At 40.2% G+C, this 24,144-nt stretch overlaps 1 long non-coding RNA gene across 1 annotated transcript in view; it reads right to left on the bottom strand.

Moving 5' to 3' along the window:
- The window catches only part of LOC146817311 (uncharacterized), an 80,521-nt gene extending 69,420 nt beyond the window's left edge, over positions 1-11,101 (bottom strand). The window contains exon 1 of the long non-coding RNA XR_014962529.1: positions 10,936-11,101. This is a non-coding gene — a long non-coding RNA (uncharacterized LOC146817311). The remainder of the gene's footprint in view (positions 1-10,935) is intronic.
- Between the last annotated feature and the right edge of the window lie 13,043 nt (positions 11,102-24,144).

The raw sequence follows: 24,144 nt of genomic DNA, 5'->3' as shown, positions 1-24,144 counted from the left end.
CAAGAGATGAGGTACAAGTGATGGCGGATGAGGCTATGGGGAGACGTCCTAAAGCCCCAGTGTACACTTGGAATTGTAGTAGTATTTGCACTGTGCGTCAGGAATCTATTGATAAATTTCGTGAGTTTCTAAGAGAATATAGTAAAAAAAAGTGTAAAACAGAAGATTAAGGTGCTTCAAAGTCTAGATCCATGCAGAGTGAGAGAGAATACTGGTTTGCAGGGTCATTCTCTGGCTTGTCTATCTAGAAAAGTGTGTATTAGTGTTTTCCATCATTTTAGAATGCTGGCTGTTCATCATACTGAAATGAGAAAGTTTGTGAGACGGTTGTATTTTGCTAAAAGTCCAGCAATAAAGTTAGATGAATTGAATAGGGCTCTGTTCCGTGGGTCAGTATCAGATGTAGAGAAGGTTGTTGATGAAATTCAGTTTTTTTACTTTGGTCCTGAACAAAACAGTGCAGAAAAGGACACAGTAAATGAGGAAGAAGTGGAAGAGAATGTAGAACCATTTTTAAGTAAGACATTTAATGATCACATAACAAAATTTGAAAAAATCTCTAATGAAAGACCAAATATTACTTGTATTTGTTGCCGCAGAACTCATTATAGAAAACAAACCAGGTATGTTGATCTCTATAGAAAAAGTGAAAATGAAGATAATTATAAGTGGAAGGATTTTGCCACATATATATTTCTTGAAAATTGTTTTGAATTGGGTGAAGTTCAGCGTATTTGTAAATACTGTTACAACAAATTAGAAGAAAATAGAATGCCGACCAGAGCTGTACATAATAATTTAGAATTGGATGTTATTCCTGCCGAACTTTCTGAATTAAATACTTATGAGTCTATACTTATTCAATGTGTTCATCCGTTCCAGACCATAGTACGTATGGAGCCCAAAACTGGTAAATTACCTCCTTCAGATTTACTGAGAGGTTTAAATGGTAGAGTGGTATATTTGCCCTTGGTTTTGAAAAAAAATATGGAAACTATTGATGCAGATACTTTGGAAACTGAACCATTAGTTATTCTGGTTAATGGTGTACCTACAAAGAATAAGAAGATTTGGCAGGAGCTGGTAGATGTACGGAAAGTACAAAGAGCAAATTTGTATTTGAAAAGGAATAACAAATGGTATGAATCAATTTATATAGAAGAAGAAGAAGAAGAAGAAGAAGATTTACAAGAAGACACAGAAACACCAACTGGACAAATTGAATAAGTGGACAAGTCAAAGGAAGAAGAAATTTATGAACATTTTAGCATACATCCTCTTCATTCAAAAGAAGTTATGGGAGACAATATTGATCTGTTTCAGATGAAGAAAGCAAAAGGAACTCCCGTGAGTGTATGGGAGGAGAGCTTGGAAGCTCGATGTTTTCCCCAGCTGTTTCCTAAAGGAAAAGGAGGACGATACGATGAACGTCCAGAACAGATTCCAGCTTCTGAGTATCGGACTACAAGACTATATGCAGAAGATCCAAGATTTCGACAAAGTATTCCTTATTTGTTCCATCTTTTATTTGAAAGCGACTTGTCTGCATTGTCTTATGCAGTAAATCACATTTTAAAAAGTGGAGTACATTTACAAAATGTGTCTGCTAAGGATTTTATGGAGAAAGTTCAGCACCGAGATGATCATTTGGAAACACAACTGATCAATCTGATGGCTTGTCAGCGTGGGACTAATGAATATTGGTACCGACGCCATGGTGAATTAAAATGCATGTTACGGAATTTAGGAACACCAACATGGTTCGTTACCCTAAGCTGTGCTGAGTACGCTTGGGATGATTTACTGGATTTTCTACGAGAGGCAAATTCAAACATTAAAAACATCGAATACAAGACAGCAGGAGAACTGTGCTCATTGGATCCGGTTAATGTTTGCAGATATTTCAATCATAGATTTGAGGCTATGATGTCCTTCATCTGCAATAAAAAAAATCCACCTCTAGGAGAAGTAGTGGATTTCTTTTGGAGAAAAGAGTACCAGGCAAGAGGTGCTCCTCATATTCATATGCTGTTGTGGATCAAGGATGCCCCAAAGTTTGAAACAGATGCTGATGAAGCAGTGTTATCTTACATTGAAGAATATGCAACATGTGCTATACCAAAAAGCACAGAAGAGAAAAAGTTAAAGGAGCAACTTTTACGTTTCCAAAGTCATCGGTGTGGAAAATACTGTCGACGGAAATACAAGAGCAAAGATAAATACTAAAACTAAATGTCGATTTGGATTTCCTAGACCTGTTCTTTCAAATGGAAAAGTAAATAGTTTTATGTCATCTGTGAGACATACTATCACAAGAAAATCACTTAAGAATACCTACAACCTTAAAAGAAAAGAAGAATCAAAAAATATAAATCACTACAACCCAGTCATTTTATCCATGTGGAATGCTAACATGGATATACAGTATGTAGCTGACAATTCCATTGCTGTTGCTCGATATGTAACGTCTTACATTACGAAATCAGAAAAAACAGAATTGAAGGAAATGTGGGAAGAGATTTCTCACGAGAAGACTGTCAGTAAGAAGCTGTACAGTTTCAGTTTAAAGATGTTATCGCATCGAGAAATTGGATCCTACGAATGTTCAGATAGGTTATCTTCTGCAAGTCTCTACTCGAAATCAAGAAGAATAATTTGGGCAAGTTTAGGCCTTGCAGCAATGAGAAATCGGGTACTGAAATCTGTTGGAGAAATTGAATATTTGGCCGAGAATGACCCAGAAAGTACAGATATTTTGAAATCAAACATGTTGGACACATATTACCCAAAGAGAAGTCATCATCTGGAGAACATGTGTCTTTATGAAGTGCTGCAGAACTACATTTATTCACGGAAAACCGCAGAAGACATCAACAATGGAAAATATAAAGTCATTGGTGAGGAAGGATGTTTGGTGAAGCAAACAAAAGGAAGTTTGATAAATCACAGGAAGCTGAGTTGCGACACTACTGACAAAAAGGAATTTTACTACTTGGCTCTTTTACAGCTGTTTAAACCATGGCGTAAAGAGGATGAACTACTGGGAGAATTTCAAAACTATGAAAATTCTTTTAATGCTTGCAAAGACAGCATACAATGCAGTACATTCTCAACTTATCTGCAAATGTTAAATGAAGAAATTGAACAGGAAACTACAATTGCAGCAGAAGTAGCTAGAGACAGTTCTCAGGACAGCCAAAGTTCAGGAACACTCAGTCAAGATCCCCTAGGACAACCAATCGTTGAAAATGAAGCATCAATAGCCATGAATGAAGTGGAAACGGCTATGAATCAAGCTCAAGAAGAATTTATAGTCTTACAAAATTTGGAAAGACAACTGAACGAAGAGCAGCAACAAATTTATGAAGAGATCAGAAACAAAATTGATCACGGATTTCTACATGAAAAATCAGGATGTATGTAAGCGGACAAGCTGGAACTGGAAAAAGTTTCTTAATAAAAGTCATCAGAAGCTACCTACAGCAAAAAACGGATTCTACTTTGTCTTGTGTGGTTACTGCTCCAACTGGGTTAGCAGCATATAACATAAAAGGAATCACCTTACATCGTTTGCTAATGTTACCAGTGGAGCATGAGAACAAAATACAATACAACAAGCTAACTGGAGAAGCATGCTTGGAAGTTTCAAGAGTATTGAAGAAGATGCAAGTTCTCATTATTGATGAGGTGAGCATGGTATCAAACTTAATGCTTGCCTTTGTGCATTTAAGAATGCAGCAAATTCTAAGGACAGACTATGACGTGTTATTTGGTGGAAAACATGTCATAGTTTTTGGGGATCTTCTACAGCTTACTCCAGTTAAAGGACAACCAGTGTTTAATACTGTGACACATGAAGACACAAAGAAGTCATTGGGAAGCATCGGTAATGCAAATATTTGGTCCTTCTTTGAGTACAAGGAACTCACTACCAATATGAGACAAGCAAACGATGAAGAATATGGAAGTATTCTGAAAGATATCAGAATTGGACTACTCACTGAAGCTGGCACAAAAGCAAGACAGAGTCGGTTGCTACATAATTTATTTCCAAAGGAAGAAATAGTTGCAGAGAAGATATACAAGAACATTGCAGAAAAGAAAAGTGTCATCTGCTTAATGCCAACTCTACGTGAATGCTCAATATTCAATGAGGAGCTTTTGAAATTGGAAAAGGAAGATATCAGGAAATTGGAAGCAGTGGACAAAATTGAGGATGGAAGAATTACTATCACATTAACAGGCAAACTGAAAAATAAATTGGATTCACTAGAGAAGAACATTTCCCAAACTGCTGGATTAGAAAAAAAATCTATATGTTTGCATGAACTGTAGAGTATTTTTAAGGAGAAATTTGGATGTTGAAAAAGGTTTAGTTAATGGAGCTATGGGACGAGTTGTGGGTTTTATTAATTATCAGAAAAAAGATGGAATTGAATGTTTAAAAATAAAATTTGATCAGATAGAAGAAGTTAAAGACATTTGTCGTTGTTCAGTTCGTTTCATGCTTGTGAAAGACTTATATGTACGTAGGAAGCAGTTTCCGTTTTCTCTAGCATATGCTGTAACTATTCACAAGTCTCAAGGATTGACTGTAGATTGTGCATTTGTGAACATTGGTTCAACTGTGTTCAAAGAAGGTATGGCATATGTTGCTTTGTCACGAGTGAAAACATTATCAGATTTATTCATGATAGACTTTGATGACTCAAAAGTTAGTGCTGATACAAATTGTGTAAAGGAGTATAATAGATTAAGAAGAAGCTATGCTCCTCATTTAGGTCAGTATCCTGTGTTGGAGAAACGTGTAGTTTCTCGTAAAAGGAGAAATGAGAATATCTGTAATGAAGATGTAGAGAGGAGGAAAAAAAAGAGGAGTGATGTAATTGCAAGCAAAAAGAAAAAGGAAAATGAAGAACAGGTTGTAGGATATCATTTTGAAAATAGCTCTGGTGTCAACTGCTACGCTAATGTAGTGCTGAATGTTGCATTTTATCTGGAAAGTGTGCAAGAGCAGATAATAGTAAATCAGGGAAAAAGATTCTGTTCTGAGTTGAGTCTCCTTTTTCAAAAGCTGAGTAATGATAAAACTCAAATAGAAAGTGCTACTGAAATTAGAAAACTTTTAGATGTATGTTCAGGACGAACACAGTTTTCTCAAAATGTACAGCAAGACGCACAGGAATTCTTGGTTTTTTCTTCAGGTACTGGAAGAAGAAGGGGTTCCCATTGAAAATGTATTTGGTCTCTCTTATAAATGGGAACATAGTTGTGAAACCTGTTATAATATATGTGGCTCTAATGTTGATTCTGAAAGGTTTATTTATTTAACATTGCCAGAAAGTAAAACAGTCACTTTTGCTAAATTAGTTAAAGATGCTAATCATAGCATGGAATGCGGTGAGTGTCAATCTGACATGTTTTCAACGTTAATTTTAAAAGAATACGGACAGTATGTAATTTTAATGATGCAACGCTGTAAAGCTGATGGTTCAAAATTAGATACTTTAATAAAGAAGTTTACAGGACAGCAATTATGAATTTCAGGAAAAACTTTTGTAACAGTTGCAATAATTTTCCATGATGGACCTACTGTAACTTCTGGTCATTACACAGTTTATCTTAAATGTGAAAAAGGCTGGACACTGTGTAATGATTCCCAATTGATTTTTAAGCAACGTTTGCCTTTTGATTTAGCAAATTCCTATCTAATCTTCCTGAAACCAAAATTTTAGAGAGACTTGGCAAGAACTGTACAAAACAAATTTACCATTTTATTGGATTACCATTGGAATTTAAAAAAAAAATGATTTTACAAATTATCATTTGGCCTAATGGAAAGGTAACCAATTGTAATGTGGACTTTTTCAATTTTTAATGAAACTTTGGAAAACCAAAAATTTAGAAAAAATCGGTAACATCTGCACAATTTAAATTTTGGAATGTTATTGGATTGCCATTGGAAATTTATTCCAAAAAGATTTTTAAAATTACTATTTGGCCATGCGGAAAGGTAAACAATTCTATTTTGGACTTATTTAATTATTAATTATTCTTTCGGAAACCAAAATGTTACAGACAATCGGTGAGATCTGTACAATTTAAACTTTAGATTTTTATTGAATTACCATTGGAAATTTAATCAAAAAAGAATTTTAAAATTACTATTTGGCCTAAAGGAAATGGAATCAGATGTATTGTGGAGTTATTGAAGATACATTTTTGTGATTATACTTCTGAAACAAAAATGTCAGACGGTATTTTAAAGAAATAAGTATTGATATTAGATGATATTTTTTAAGAATCATAATCATTTCTATAAAGTTATGTTTATGCAAAAAGAGATTGTGGGCTTTTTTAAAACAATCTTTGAGATTGTTAATTTTTTTTTTGCCCGCTGTTAAATGATGAATGCAATTGCTTTCACAATTTATAGTGAAATGCAATATATTCTGAAAACAGCAAAAAAAAGGCAACATTTTTTTTTGAAAAATATGTAAATATGTGTACTGTATTATGAAATGTTTTATTAAATATTAATAATTTTTTCTTTTTTTTCAGATTGAGATAGAAAATTTTCGACAACTAGAACCATTTTTAAAGCAATTAAAATTAATAAATATTTTTTTGAGTGGGTATGGTAAGTCAAAAATTTCAAGGTCCCTTTTTTCCACTTCTCCACAATCACATTTTCAGTTTTTCATTGTAGTCTCTCAAGGACCTTGTAATGTGATAATTGATTTTTTGTGTTTTTTTAAAAAAAAAAAAAAAAATTACGCGTACCGTACGCGTACGGTAAAAAAAAAATCAAAAAAAAGTTTCAAAAACATATGTAAAAAATAGATGAAAGGTAAGGTTGGCTCTTAAAAGAGCCGTTGTGTTCATGCAGGGACAGAGGAAAGAAAGAGTGGGAATATTAGTCTCTACGACAAATGTGCTGATCTATTTTATTGTTCACTAGGGAAACACTGGTCTCCCTATGACAAATTAGATCATGACAAGTGGCGCAACGGATTTCAACCCTCAAAAAACGATGGTTGGTTTCCAGAGGAGAAAAAAAAGGAGATGCTCCCACCACAGATGAAGGGCTCACCTGACCTGCAGAAGAAGGACTCGGTCCTGCAGATGATGGACCAGGCTGAGCTGCTGTGGATGTGCTTGGTTGACTTACTGAAGGGTTACCTTCAGTATGTCGAGCATGTGTCCTTCTGTGTACATCTTTAAGGTGTCTCAACATGGTGTGATTCCCGAAGGAATACTTCTTGTTGGGATTCCCTCTTGAAAGTACACGGCCACACAGCTTACAAGTCACTAAGTGCATTTACCTTTTTCTTGTCCTCTGGAAAAGTAAAATACTCCCATATGAAAGAGGTCTTTTCTTTCCTCCTTCTCTGCCTCAAGGTAGTGCTGCTAGCCTCATTCTCAGAAGAGCTCTGCTGTTCTGCCATCGTATCACAAAGACAACCCAGCTCCTTCTCCTAAGGGATCACAAGCAGAAATGAGGGGAATGGGTGTGGTGTAGGAGAGTTCTAGAACTGAAAGTAGTTTCAACCAATCAAAAGTTGTGTTTCATGATCACATGACCAACCGTACGCTTACGGTGCGCTTACGGTACGCTTACGGCAAAAGTACGCATGCGCGTAAAAAAGGCTCGCGCGCATGCGCATAACAGTCACTCCCCAACACTTCCGCGTAACGTGCGCATGTAGCGTACACGCGTATGCGCCACACGCGCAGTACGCGCGGCTACGCAAATTGCGTAACTATACGCAAACAGCGTAGATAAATTACGGACATTGCGTAAACCATACGCTTACCGTAAGCTTACCGTACGCGCACTAAAAAAAAAAAAAAAATTTCAAAGTTATACTAATATATCTTACCTGTTTGGTAAAAAAAAAAAGAGAAAACTTGAAATATTGCAGAATTTAAAAAAAAAAAAAAACATGTTTTAAGAGAATAAAAAGTTTTTAAAAAACTTGTTTTTTTTAAAAAAAAAACACATTTAATATAAGAATTTATAAAAAAAAATCATAAAAAATCAATAAACAAAAATATGGGAATCACATATGTTATAGCTAAGAATTACCATTTAAAAATCCATACAAATTCACTGAAAAAACCATGGGTTTCACACACGTTATAGTTAGAAATTAGCATTTAAAAAACCTTGCAAATTCACTGAAAAAACCATAGGTTTCACACATGTTATAGTTAGGAATTAGCATTTAAAAAACCTTGCAAATTCAGTGAAAAAAACCATAGGTTTCACACACGTTATAGTTAGCTGGACATTTCACTCGTAAAAAACCAATGAAATTTCCCCGTTATAGTTAGTTAAGCTAACTATAACTCGCGCGCCCGCAATCCACTGCTGATGACATCACATATTACATCACTCATGACATGGTCAGTGACATCACTCATGACATCACTGATGACATCTCAAATGACATCACTGATGACATCACTGATGACATCATCCATGTGATAGAGTGGCAGACCTCCTCTCACCCTAATATAACCTTTGATACACACATTCAAAAATAGAGACTGAAATTTTCAAAAAAATGGACATACCAATACCAATTACAACAACCTCTTCAATAATTCTAAGATCCACATAAACATCCACTTATTCACCAACAGTCCTGTACAGTCACTCATTCGTGTACTCACACATCATATGTACTCATACACCTAAACATCCTGTAACACAATGCCACTCACCCATAGAGTTACTCACACACATAGTCACTCATGCTAATAAAGAATCAAACATCCATTTACTTGCATATACAGTTATACACACACCACCACACTTACTTCTACGGAAACTTACACATACTTAGTCTTTTAAACAATCACTTATAGAAACACATACTTATTCATACAGAACTCTTTCAATCTCTCACTCTCACATATACTCACTTATATACACCAATAGTCACATATACTAGTTTAAAACATATGTACTTACTCATAAAGACACTATTGAGACAGTCATTCACTCACACACCCATACACACACTCATCCACCCATACAGTCCTGCACACATGCTGTCTTCAACACATACAAACAGTGAGTCACTCATTCATGCAACTATGCACTATGTAATACCCCCCACCGAACCATATAGACACTGATACTCAAAAAACCAACTAATAACCTATATAGACACTCATGTAGCTACTCACCAACCCATGCAGCCTTTTATACACAAAGTGAGAGACTGATACAGATATTTACATATTTAAACATTACTCACTAAGCCATGTATTCACTAAGATACACTTAATCAGTCAGTTATACAATCTATTTTTCAAAAACAAATCATCCATTTAGATACTTATATACCCATTTATTCTTCCATTGACCTTGAGATATACATATATAAAACATATGTAATTTTCAGAAAAACACACATTCACTGGATGATGTCATCAGTGATGTCATCAGTGATGTCATTTGAGATGTCATCAGTGATGTCATGAGTGATGTCACTGACCATGTCATGAGTGATGTAATATGTGATGTCATCAGCAGTGGATTGCGGGCGCGCGAGTTATAGTTAGCTTAACTAACTATAACGGGGAAATTTCATTGGTTTTTTACGAGTGAAATGTCCAGCTAACTATAACGTGTGTGAAAACTATGGTTTTTTCACTGAATATATATATGTATATGTTGCACTGTCACATCACATGTTATGTCATTTTGTAATTATCATATTTTTTGTCCTTGACAAATCGCTTTACAACAGCCTTATATTCCATGCAGCAACCATTGGATATATAAAGTCTTATAAATCAATGTTGGTGTATTGTTTGGTGTGTCTTTGATTAAGCAACATATATTTGGTGTGTCTCTGATTAATCAATGTAATTTAGTTATTTTTGAATTTGAAAGTACATACCGTGATTAGTTTGTCTGCGATACAAATTAATTGTTCTACCCGACAGAACCTATTGTAGCAATTGCAAACTTACCCAGGCTCTGAGGGACACTGGGTCGCCTCATTATTTCATATGTGCAGAAAATCTATCAGCAACCTTTTGCTAACAAGTTCTTCATTGAATTTTTAAAAGTAGCCATTTCGCAATACTCTTCATGTCAGTATCGGGATCTCCACCTTCCAGCTACAGGAGTGAAAATAATACACTTCCACTCTATGGAGAAGCTATGTTCATCTTCAATCTTGTGCTCTGCTAAATGGAGGCTGTACGCTACTGATTCTTGTACCCTGATTCTTGCAACACACAAGATGCATTTCGGGTTTTAAAAAACCCTTCTTCAGGGGAAACTTTCCTAGTAACATAATCTGATGGAGGGCCTCTTGCCAGAACAGTAAGAAGAGGAGAGAAAAGAAACATGAAAAACACATCAACTATGTATATATTACATAATCTTACAAGAAAAGGTTCAAAAGTATGTGCTTGTGCCCACTGTGCACCAAAACTCAACGTGCTGCTGACGTGTCTCTGTTATAAACCATGCTTCAGAATTGAAACACGTGTGCGTACTAACAAAGGTTACCCTAGACATGTACAGGCAAGTAATGTAATAGATCAGCATGCTGACAGTCCTCAAGAACACCATGTGACTCGTTGTGTTAACTGCAATGAATCCAGTAAACAGTGGTATACATGCGTAACCAAAGAAAGAACAAGTACCTCCAGGCAAGAGAGGTACACAAGTGAACTCCCTGTATGTTGGAGCGATCTATATCTACAATTGAAAAGTGAAAATTAGCTAAACGCTGTGTACAGCGCTGCAATATATGAATGAAAATACGACTGCCACCGCTTACCGGTATCCAATTCCTAAGGAGTGTGAATCTGCGCATGTACAAAAAAAGTGAAAGGGAATGTTTGAAATGTTTCCCATGCTCCACGCCATAAACAGAGCTCATATCAATGTATAATGAGCCTTACCTTAATGGTGAAGTCAAGTCACCGTACACTGAAGAGTTCTAAAACTAAAAGCCTCACGTTAAATATGCCGCCAAAAAGTGGTAAAAAGATAGTAGACCGTGCGATCACTGTGAACCAACGAAGACTCATCAACATCTCACGTATGCCGGATATCCTGATCACCTGACTCAGAGGGGGCGTGTGCTAGGAGGCTAAACGTAAGCCTCTTAAATAACGTAACAGAGTTCGAGGAGGATACAAAGGTATTCTAACTTTATTAAAAACCTGAAAGGTGCAATGAGACACCCATTCTCGTGCTTTGGTTTTTTTCTTCGTCTTTTTCGGGCATCGTTACACTAGTGAATTACAGTGGCGGCTGGTGACATTTGAAAGTGTTGAGGCGTAAAGTTGTGAATGTGTGTCACGAATGAGCCCAATTGACAAACGGGGAAATGGAGGGACTCTCACCCCGAGATTTTCTTTTTTTTAAAAGGACCAAATGGTGCAAGTTAAAGCAAATTTCAGGCAGCGAGAACATTTATAAAGTAATTAGGAATGTGTAGTCTTGAAATATTTAAACACATTTAAAACTGTCCCATATCTTACTGTATTCCTGCTTCCACCCATGCCATCTATTTAGCCTGAATGCAATATTTTAAAACAGTAGGGTTGAATAGTTTGATGGACGTCACCCTTCATTTAGCAACAAATAGGCTTTTCTTGAAAATGTAAGTTAAAGATAAGTAGCTCACAAATGCCATTGGCGCTCGCTGCAAACAAACAAATTGCCAACACTTTAAAGTGGCTTACCTTGGACTAGAACAGAAACCCCCCGTAGGCGCTTCACAGCTCAGCAGCTCTGCTGAAATCAAATGCTTGTTTTCCTTGCAGAGAAACATGGACAACTAATGCGGGCCAGGAGAGTAGATTAAGTTACTCTCTCTCAGTCAGGCCGCCACCTCGCCCTGGCCTTCGTCTTCTAACGGCCAATGTTTCACCAGGGGCATAGAAAATACAATATCCAGCTCGGGGAGGGAGGCAAGTTGTGCTGGGTTCCAGAACACCTAGCTCGGGTTGGGGAGGTGGAAGATTAATACATAATGCATAGCATCCGGTTGGAGCTGTAAAGATTCACTATTGGGGTAAATGTGGGACGCTAAAGGCGGGGGCGCGAAGGCTGTAGCCTCATTACTGTGGAAAACAAAGGCATTATTCTGATCGTTTGAGTAACAACTTTTTATTTTATTCCTTCTTGTGTCTTGCAAACTAGCCCCGGCTTGTGATATCGGATGTGCTAAAGGTCATCACAAGAAGACTACGTACATTTGTTATAATTAATGGCAGCCCCCGTGCCCCAATTCAACTGAGGAAATTAGTGATGGTGGTAAAATTGGCAAGCTCCGTGTGCAGAATGTGCATATAGTGTTAGCCATGTTCCCTCTGAGCTGAGCACATGTGCAGGAAATGATCAATGGAGCAGCACGTTAAACAAGCTTTTCCTGTGCCTGTGAAACTTTGAGCAGGAAAAGGCATTTTTCAGAGAGTTATGCACAGAACAGAAGGAAACAAAGGTAATGTGGAAAGGCACCAACATGTTCAGAGCAGAGAAAGTAAAGCAAGCTTTTTGTTTCCTTTGCCACTGCTCATAGTTTCAGTAAAGTTATTTAAGCATTCAAAATGTTGCTGTAGCTCCCGGATTTCTCTGCAGACACAATCAGTCCCACCTTCACCCACGGGGAACTCCTCGTGCGCATGCCGCTCTCTGGTGTTCATGATTTGTGTTTTTTCAGCAGCCCACATCACCCCCGGACATCTCAATGTAAAAACAATTGTGATTGCAGTGGTGAAAAATATTCGACCCTCCTATTTTTTCCTTCAGCATATCTGCTATCACTCTAGCTATGTTATCCTATGCTTGCTGTCCAAGCCTAGGCACGCGCCCCTACCCACAATTGTGATTCTTTCAAAGTGCAGACCTGTTAATTAATATTGTCGGCTCAGTGGGCCAAAATTCAGCTCTCGGTAACTTTATAAAAGTAAACCAACCTGCGGCGCGCTCGTTTGAAACCACGGCTGCAGCGCCTTTCTTTTTCTAGCAAATGTGTCCCGGAAATGCATAGCCACTCCCCTAAGGTTGCCTCGGCCTCGCCTTACCCAATTAGGAAGTCTAATTCATGGAGGCGAAAGGGAGTGCTGCAATTGTTACCACCCCCTGCACTGTGCACCAGCCCTGCCCCTTCCCATTATCCTGAAAGGTGCTCCACTGACCGCACCCTGAGCCAATTCCTTAGCGCCCCATTTGTAACCCATGCACTGCCGCTTTATGCAGCCACTCCCACAAGGCTGATGTCACTCGCCTCCTCGCTCCTCGCTTGTGCCTCGAGGGCGAGGAATAGTCCTCGACCAGCTTTGCACATGTGCAGGAAGACTCTTCGACTTCTTTTTTTGTGTGCTTATCTCAAAGTCTTCGAGACAAGCACAAAAAAAAAGATTTTTATTTTACATTGTTTTTTCACGGGGGGGGGGGGCACCAAGCAGTGAGCACTTCCAAACTGCTCCATGGTGTTCATTCCCTCCCTTTAGTTTTCCCCGATGCTGGTAGGTAGGGCAACGCCCCCTTGCCCCCTTAATACCAGCCGCCACTGATGAATTAGTAATTTGTAAGGACCACATTTGGTTTTTGAAGTGAACATGTTTGATGCTTATTTTGAATGACTTTGAGGTTATTCTCCTCATTTAGGATTCTTTTGATTTGGAATAATCAGATTCTGGCTGCGTCATTGCACCTTTCAGTTGCAATGCAGTGATCGCAAGGTCTACTTATCGTTTTACCACATTTTGTGGGCATATTTAACTTGAGGCTTTTCGTTTTAGAACTCTTCAGTGTACGGTGACTTGACTTCACCATTAAGGTAAGGCTCATTATACATTGATATGAGCTCTGTTTATGGCGTGGAGCATGGGAAACATTTCAGACATTCTCTTTCACTTTTTTGTACATGCGCAGATTCACACTCCGTAGAAATTGGATACCGATAAGCGGTGGCAGTCATATTTTTGTTCATATATTGCGGCGCTGTACACAGCGTTTAGCTAATGTTCTAATTGTAGATAATAGACTGCTCCAACATACAGGGAGATCACTTGTGTACCTCTCTTGCCTGGAGGTACTTGTTCTTTCTTTGGTTACGCATGCATACCACTGTTTACTGGATTCATTGCAGTTAACACAACGAGTCACATGGTGTTCTTGAGGATTGTCAGCACGCTGATCTATTACATTACTTGCCTGTACACGTCTAGGGTAACCTTTGTTAGTACGCACGTGTGTTTCACTTCTGAAGCATGGTATTTCACAGAGACACATCAGCGGCACGTTGAGTTTTGGTGCACAGTGGGCACAGGCACAGACTTTTGAACCTTTTCTTGTAAGATTATGTATTATATACATATTTGATGTGTTTTTCATGTTTGTTTTCTCTCCTCTTCTTACTGTTCCGGCAGAAGGCCCTCCATCAGTTTATGTTTCTGTGAAATACCCTGAAGAAGGGTTTTTTAAAACCCGAAATGCATTGGGTCTTATTCTAAGAATCGTTAAATACAATGTTTGCTTTTGGATTGTATTTTGAAAACAGACACTTTTGAATTTCGTAAATCTACTATTGTTTTCATACATGTGATTAGAGAACATTGATTACAGATCAAAATCTGTTTAACAATTTCTTTTGTGTTTAAAGTTTGTTACATGTCATTGTACACTATTCATAATTGCTCTAATCTCATACAGAAACCTTAGGGACTATTGCAGTGCGCTGCGTGTCAGAAACGGAGATTTCCGCTTCCCTTCTCTTGAGACAATTAGATCAACCATGTCATGTAACAATAAGCAAAAATCAAAAGGAATAGTGGAACATAGAGAGGGAAGGGGGGATGTGAATGGGGGAGGGGTATGGCAGCGAGGGTTCAGCAAAACAATTGAGTTTTCCTTTCTGGCATACTTGGTGCGATGAAAAAGCAAAGTAGTACAATGAAAATAAAAGGCAGTCATCACTGTCTGTTAGACAAGTAAAGTTGTTAATGCGTAGAGTATGTCGGAGGTATCTGCATGTTTAAAGAGAAGAGAAAGTTAGATCAGATCTACGCATGAATTTACTGGGAGGCTAATGGTCGGGGCTCCGAGGTCTGGGTATCAGAAGGAGAGCTTGTCACTGTATGCGGATCAGGAGTAGATTCCTGTGAACATAAAGATAATACTAGTGGTTTCCAGATCTCTTCGAGGAGGGATGTCGGTCGCATTTGTTCCCAATAGGCAGCCAGCTGTTACTGACAATGAGGCACGTCCTGTAACCAGGACATGGCTTTGGGTGCCGGTTTCTGTCCCCAGTTTATATCGATCCAACGTTTCACCAGCAGCAAGTGCATACTGTTAGGCGGTGGGTGCTTGGTGGGAGGTCTTTCACATGACCTAGAAGACACATTAGTGGACTCTGTGGAACCCAGTGCCCAACTATTTGCTCCAAGGTGTTAAGTACACTCTTCCAGTATTCCCTCACCAGTGGGCAATCCAAGGTGAGGTGTATTACAAGTGGCTTGAGGGGCTATACACCTCCCGTAGCACGCTTCTGCTGTGAGCTCCATGTGTTTTGCTATTGTATTGGTGTTTGGTATAGTTGATGAAGGAATTTAAAATGAATGAGACACAATCTATAATTAAATAATTAGGTGAGAGAGCAGCCATATCTTCGCAGCAATATTTCCAATGCTCATCTGTAATGGGGGGATCAGTATCTCATCCCCCTAATGCAGAGGCGGTTGGGGTATGAATGGGTGCTGTGTCATGCATTATGTTGTACAGTCTAGCATGAGTTCAAGAGCGAGCAGCTGTGGCGGTGCCTCGGTAAATGTGTTGTGTAAAGTCGTACATGTTGCACTCAGCTGATGATAGAGCATAGTGCCTAGTACAGTAGGTTTGAGAAAATTGTCAGATGTAAAGGGGGGATAAAATGTCCTCCTGTGTTTAAGTCTTTGTAGGTGAGTAATTTCCTGTGGTGTGCGCACACTCTAGCACACTCAGCCTGTAACATGGTCAGCATTGGGTTGCGCACTAATGGAATAGATGGGGTGTATATGATGTTAAGTTTGGCTTGATAGCTCACGCCATCCTATGCCCATATAAGTTTCTCTTCGTGAAAGCGTCTAACACTGGTAGAGAGCAGTGGCCAGGGAGAGGCAGCTTCCATCTCCACAAATGTGTGTGGGTGTAATCTTTTGGGGTATAGCCAGTGGTGTAAGTATTGAGATTGCTCTCAAAATGCATACAGTACCTTGTTAGGTGCATTGAGACCCCCCTGCCGGAATGGGAGTGTAAGTATCTCCCAGGCAATTACGGGGTTGTTAGCAGCAATTAGAGCACAGGTGCTGGAAAAAAGGAGAAGCGAGAGGCATAGAAACATTATTGAATAAATACAAAAATGTGGGTAATACTACCATTTTAGCTATGTTCAATCATCCTGTCAAGGACAGAGGGAGTCTGTTCTACATTGGGATTTTCTCTCCCAGCCAGGCCACTGCTCTCCCATAGTTTATCCATCAGAGTTCCTCTACGTCCCAACTGAGCCAAATCCCCAAATAACACACCCGCCTCAGCACCCATCTTAATGGAAAATCCGATTCAACCTGGGGAGTTTGTCGGTGAGTGGGAAAAGAGTAGATTTAGTCCAGTTATTGTGGATATCTGAGGGACTTCCAAATTAAAAGTCTTCTCATATAATGGGATAAAGGTTTGTTTGTGGGTCTCGGACATAGAGCACAATGTCATCAGCATACATCAGCATACATTGAGATTAAACATTTCTGTGCTGTGAAATTCAATCCTTGGTGGACCATTAGTTGCAATCTCAACAAGAATAGGGGATAAGGGTCAGCCCTGGTGAGTGCCACGTGTTATAGAGAACATGTCTGATATCATATCATTTAAATGGGGTCTGGCCATTGGGAGGCGCAAAACAACTGGATAAGGCACACAAACCTGGGGCTCAAGCCCAGGCGGGGCAGAAGAAAGAATAAATGTGGCCACCCCAGCAAGTCAAATGCCTTAGTGGCGTCTAGTAGTGCGGCAAATGCGGTCACTCTGGGTTCCAGCCAATAAGTCTAGGTTAACATCAATGTCTTATGAGGATAGTATCAATTTGTCAGCGAGCAGGGCAAGGGGTTGGCATGAATATATCCTCATAGTGGGGCACCCCAAACATTATCCTGAGCATGGAGTTTTATCACTTAGGGCTCAAGAGCCAAAGAGAACAATTAAAGGGTTAGTGGCACCCTTGTCTTGTGCCCCTGGCCACTATGTAGGATTCCAATATATGACAACTAGTTTTGGCTCTGGTTTATGGTCTACAATGTAAGAGTCTGGTCCATTGTACCATCTGGGGACTAAAGCCAAATTCCTCTAGGACACAGTCCATATATTCCAAACTAGGGTGCTGAAAGCCGATTAAATGTCCAAGGCCAGACAGCCTGTGTGTGGCCACAGGTGGGATGCCCATTCCAAGATAAAATAACGCCTTAAATTTAAGGAGGGGTTACGCCTAGGGATTAATCCATTTAGATCCTGATGGACCAGTTCAAGGAGGCTGTGGAGAAGTTGTTCAATAAGTATTTCACTTAAGATTTGAAGTTCCTAATTATGTTTAGGCATTTGTCATTGAGAAGATGGGGATAATAGATCATGTACCGGCTTTAAGATTCCCTCATTTGCAGTAGATGGGAGGCAACCCAGGGGCTTGGATCCTTCATATAGGTATCATAATGGGTAGCAAACAGAAATCAATGTGGTGTTTATCCCTTGGGTATAGAGTGGAAGAACCAACAGATCTCTTGCTCCGATATTGAACAAAGCTCAACTCGAGTCTTAATTCTTACAGGATGTTATTTATCTTTTGACACTGAGATCAGTGCCCCCAAATATGTAAACATCCATCCCTGCCTTACAGTAGCTCCCTCAGAAGAGGTTTTTTTAAAAATGTGGATTACCCCACAATTTATGACTTAATGATCACTGAAATTTATCATTAATAATTACTGTAGCTTCTTTAGAAGTTTGTCCAAAAAAGCAAATTTTAGATCACCACGTTAGGAGAGCAGACTGAATAGATCCTTTCCTTAACCTTCCCAGGAAAGATGTCTATGACAATTTATATTCTTTTGATGGCACTATAGTTTTCTCCAAATCACCACCTAATGAAATGGGAAGACTACATAAGAGTCACACTCTTCATGTACAGCCACACGCATGGGGCAGATTCATGGTGACACACTGAGGACTTTTCATAACAGTGGTTATCCATGGGAGGTATTGGCATGCCGGAATTTCAAGGACCAACTAGGTTTGTGGATGGACTTTGAACCTTTTAGAAGGAAAGGGAGGGGGATTCAGTATCTGTTCTACAACATCTGCAGAGGACAGAAAATATCTTATCTTGACAATTTTACTGTTTTCTAATTTAGTGTCTGCCCACCTCTAAACATCCTATGGGGCACGGGACTTCTGTTTGCTAAGTAAGACAATCACAACCAGCTAGAATTATAAGAACATTTTCACACATGAACATGGTGTGCTTAATATTAGAATGGCCCTTGTGGTTGCTGCCTTTTTCTCCAATTTCCGCCATTTGGATGTGAGAAAGGGGCATGTTGTTTGTTGTTCCTGGTGACACAACACAAACTTTGTTTTAATAGAGTTTTCAGTGCTCACAAATGGTGACATGGCAGCAATTGGCAAATATGGCCAAGACTAATGTATTTTTTCTGTTGTCTTCCCAAACCACATCAAATGAATGGGCCAATGTACCCTAATGGTTTGTACGTTTGGTATGTGGTGTTGAAATGTTATAAAAGCCAAAATAGTAGAATTGGATAAGGGAAATGACCACACAAATTGAAAGGTTTCTAAATTGAAGAAAGCCACAAGATCAATTGAGATTAGATAGGTACCTAAACATGTAGACTCACCTTTAGATGCAGGTGAGCACTTATTTTCCTCAGGATTATCACCTCTGTTTTTAACCTTGCCTGGGCACCCTGCAACTGATTTCAATTAGGGTGAACAAGCCATGGAAATTTAGTTAAATGCCCAGATCCCACCTTGAAAATTTGAAAGAGTTCCCTTGGTTACAAGGTTGAGCCCACCCAGACACAGTAAGTGTCTGGGTGAGGACCCGATGAATCATCAGCATGCCACTAAGCATTTCTAGTGGGTGAACGGCCATTATAAATAGAGAAAGAATTACCCTCCGCAAGGGTAGGGAGATGAGTTGGATGACTGTAGATGAGTAACTCATCAACCAGTGTGTTCTCTGTATTGATTTGATTCACAAACTATCATCCAATCAAAAAAAACAAAAAGTGGAACTAGAACCTCATAACAGCTTTTAGAACTCTTCAGTTTTGAAAGTTTCATTGAAGACACAGGAGCAGCAGTGGCCTATACAACCAGGGATAGGCCGACTGTTCTCACTATTACAATGTCCTAATACATAGTCTCTGACTCTCTCTGTACCCTGCATCTCCAAAATATATGAATTTATGCAGGGGAATGTGACTGGGAAAACCTGACCAGCCAGGCACACAAGAGCCTTCCTCCCCCCTCCTCCTGTAGCTCAGAGTGTCACTGGAGACAAGGAAGGAGAGAAGGGGCTCCTGTGCCTTCCTGGTATGGCTTAATGAGAAAAGGCTGTTTAGTCAGGACCAGGGAGAGCCAGGGGCTGACTTCAGCCTCCTTTCACAGCCGTTGCTGTGAATATTTAACAGTTAACAGCAGTGGCCCTGCATGTGGCTGATAACTGTTGAGCATTTACGGCAACAGCTGTGAAACAAAGGCATTGGAGCCACGGGGGTTCAACCCACTCGGTGTCCGGGGGGGCATTCTTTTTTTTTAATTAGGGCATTCTACCCTCATAGGGATGAATGTTCTAATAGCCTGATAACCCCTGTTTCAGGCTTCTTAAAAGCTTTTGGCTCTGGCCTTTGACACTGAAGCACTTCATTAACGGCCGGTATAGGGTCAATACGGTTTTAGATTGTGAATGTGTCACCAGCTAGGGGGATTATGCCAGAGTCATTGAGTGAGTTCAAAATGAGACCTGCATAACCAGCCCATCAAAAATCCTATATTAATTAGTAACATGACTAGGGGAGCCCAGCGTGGAGTAAGTATAGTGAGACCTGGCAACAGATCCCTGCAGCCAGCTCACCACGGGTAGGTGATAGGTTATAACAATGTGAGTAAGACATTATTTCAGAGCCACAGTGATACTAATCAATCTGGTATTTATGGAGTATGAGCATAAAGCATAGAAGAAGTTCTACCATAGTATTAGGATTTGGGTTCCTGGTTTTCTGTTATTTATGTTTTCAACATTTCAGTCTATATTTATCCATATTTCTTTTTTGCTCATTTTTCTGTATTTATTAATTTTTTATTTTGCGTTCTCTGTAGAAATGAAACTGCGATGGGTATTTTTCCACATTTATTTAACTGACAAATGTATACTCGCATTTGAATATTCATGTCAGTTAAATGGCTAATGTACATATAGGGCACGTTTGTCAAATTAGGTAGGCCCACCCTATTTGAGCTGCCTTCATCTATCTAAAAAGCGGATATTGCCTTGACACAGGATCATTTTTCCTTATGGAGGACAACCAAGAGGGAAGCTATTTAGTTGGGGAAACCCCTGGTTCATGGCTATTCACTGATCGTAACAAGTCCCGCCACTAAACCTTAACTACTCAGTATTTTTAATGTCCGTTATCAATTCCTCTTTACTAGATTTATGTTTAACCAGTTCCCTAAACCTGGTGTGTGGAGTACAAAGCTCAGTGCCTGTACCTGTGATGATTTGTCTCGTAGGGATCTCTTGCACTTTGCGTTTTTCTGTTTATTTTATGAGATCCCTAAAATAAATTCTATCCCCCATGTTGATACCTTTGCACTTTGTTCAAGTTAAGCCCACTTTAATGTATTTACAGTTACTTCTGAATATACTCCCAGATAAAAAACATTTGATGGGGGGTGTGATCCGTTGGGCGTTTTATGCTCCCTTTGAGAGAAGTTGATCTCACATATAATGCACTTTATCATGTTACACAGTTTTGATTATAGTCATGCATTCTTAAACATTTATATGCTTATTTATTTGTCAAAAATTATGGGCCAGATGTAGGAAATGAAATACCGATCGCAAAAGCAGAAATTCACAGAATTTCTACGTTTGCAATCGCAAAAGAGTCCTGTGAAATGTAGAGAGTGAAAAACCCAAGCGCAAAATAAGGAATAGCAAAAAAAAAAGAGAAGTCAGTTAGCGAATCCTTATTTTGTGAATTTGACCCACCGACTCCCAACTTGCTCCTCGCAAATTGCGAAATCGTAAAAATAAAATCGCAAACCAATGTAAGAAAAGTCTCAAACAGCGATTTTTTGCTAAATCGCTATTTGCGAGTCGCAAATTACCACCAACTCAAAGCAGGTGGTAACCAGGTGCACTGCATATAAACAGCCCCAGAATGCATCAGTTTCAACACAATGGCGGCCCTCTATGTCATTGATAGGCGGATGCGGATGCAAGCAGCAGCACAGAGGATGAGGAGGCAACAGGAACGCATATACAGAGTGCGCATCACCCTTTTCCAACTGACAGAAGAAGAAATACATGAGAGGTACAGGCTTCACTCTACTACCATCCTGGACCTGATACGTGATCTGCACCCAAGCCTGGAGCAAAAGACACGCAGGGCGCACACAATTCCACCACATGTGCAGGTCCTTTGTTCCCTGCACCTACTTGCATCAGGTAGTTATCAGGGGGTGATAGCTGTGGCTGGAGGTTTCTCACAAAGTTGCCTGTCATGCTTCTTCAACACCTTCCTGGATGCTATGCTTCAAAGAATGCACCATTATATCCGGTATCCCACAACGCAAATGGACCAAGATGGATTTCTATCAGATGGCCCAGTTCCCACATGTCATAGGGTGCATTGATGGGACACATATTGCAACCTGCCACCCCTCTGCTGCTGAGTACATATATCGGAACAGAAAATCATATCATTGAATCAACGTTCAGGTCATTTGTGCTGCGTCTCACATCATAACTGATATAGGAGCGAAATTCCCAGGGAGCACGCATGACTCCTACATCTTCAGTCACAGTGGAATCTATACACGTCTGACTGGGGGTGAATTTGGAGAAGGATACCTGCTAGGTAAATGCATGTGACACACCCTGATGTATACCTTGGATGTATCTGTTGTTGCATGTGATTGATGTGTCATCCTTTCCCACTTAGGTGACAGCACATATGCGGTGCGTGCATTCATACTCACCCCATTCCTCAACCCATCTACCCCAAGTGAGAGGAGATACAATGCTGCCCATAAGTCTACACAGAATGTGGTGGGCAGACATTTGGACTCCTGAAGTGCAGGTTCCGCTGCCTCCACAAAAGTGGAGGTGCATGGCAGTACCGCCCCGAGATATGCTGCAAAATTATTGCTACCTGTGCCATGCTACACAACCTGGTCACACAGAAGGGAAACCCAGTTGAAATCACCGATTCAGACTCAGAGGATGAGGAATGGCCACAGCCACTGCACAGTGCAGCAGGTGTTGTAGGAGTGGCAGAAGGGAGACACAGACATGCTGAGATCACACACAACTATTTCTAAGTAAGTAAGGCCACAAATCGGTTAATGACAATTGTTTAACGGTGTTTTATTGTTCTTACATCAGGCAATATGAATGCACACCGCCTCACCATTTTGGACTCTGTGTGCCTTGTGTAGCCCAGCGTGGCATTACCACACTGCATGCACAGTGTCATCCACTCTCACTGGGTCTCATGGGTTACGTCACCCATTAGCGACTGTCAGCAGCAGTATGGACTCATTTCCTGCGCCACACACATCAGTGCTTCACTCACTGTGCGCAATTCCCTCCCTTGAGGACTGTTCTGCTGCTGGCCCTTGCCTTGCGCTACGCCGTTTGGGATCTGCAACGGGTGGAGATATGCTGCTGTGGCTGGTGACCTCTTCACTGTCTCCACCAACCCCAGACCCTGTGGCAGCTATGTTGGGTGTCTGGAGCAGTTCAACCGCATTGGTGACCTGCACCAACCCCCTAGCTACATCCTGCCTGCAGTGGGCCATTTCCAACTGCATGGCCACTGTGTGTCTGCTCAGCACAGATGTGGCATTGCATAGGAGGTTGACCGCCTCTGTGAATCTTTCCATGCGCTATTTTTCCCTGCTCCTTGTGCCACGTTCACGGTCCAATTTACTGCACAACTGCCTTACTGCCTCAGTCATGTTCCTCATGCCCTCAGCAACAGTGTTATTTAGTCCATTGATGCCCTCCTTAATGTCCCTCATGTTCCTGTTCATGGATACCATCTGACATTGCATTCATCGCATTATCTTCGCTTGCAGCCACTGCACCTTCACCATGGTGCCCTCAAGACCTGCAAAGACACTGGATTCATCACCCTGCTCAGATGGACTGTGTGCCCTTGGTCTGCGTCGGAGACCACTGGTGTGGCTACGCTGCATGGGTGACAGTGTTTCAGGAGACTGTGCTGGATCTTTGGGCATGGTCTGTGGAGCTCCCGTGCTCTCCTCCTCTGCCCCTCCATCTCCTGTAGGCTTCCCACTGTGTACCTCCTAGGTCTGGGTGGTGATGTGACATCTGTGGGTGTCTGGGAATCTTCCTCCTGAATATGGAGTTGCCCAGGTGCCTCATGTATCTCTCTCTCTTCTGTCTGGGGTGCAGGTTCACCTGTGGATATAGAATGTCCATTTACTGACTTGCCTTGCAACATTTGTGTTACATTAAATTACATGAGTTGCTATTCACACTAACAGTCCTCCGCTTGGTAATTTACTGATGTGTAGCCCCTGCAATTGTGTTCACAATTGTCACTGATATGCTATATGGATTTTGGGACTACATCTCCCATGATGCATTGCTGGTTGTTTGCAAAATATGGACTGGAGTGGAATTCTGACTGTCTCATTGGGGATTGGTGAGGTATTCAAGGCACTACGATATGATTAGCGCAGTATATCTAATGATAGTTTGACTAGTTATGGTGTATTAAACGGTTCGAAATCCCCAATTATGTTTAGCACGACAAAAAGGGCCGAGAACCGAACCGCCTCCATCTTGGATTGCGGCT

The sequence above is a fragment of the Triturus cristatus genome, chromosome 6 (assembly GCF_964204655.1).
Source record: "Triturus cristatus chromosome 6, aTriCri1.1, whole genome shotgun sequence".
NCBI classification, from domain to species: domain Eukaryota; kingdom Metazoa; phylum Chordata; class Amphibia; order Caudata; family Salamandridae; genus Triturus; species Triturus cristatus.
The sequence above is the reverse complement of the archived record's forward strand: the minus strand, read 5'-3'. Positions and strand labels throughout refer to the sequence as shown.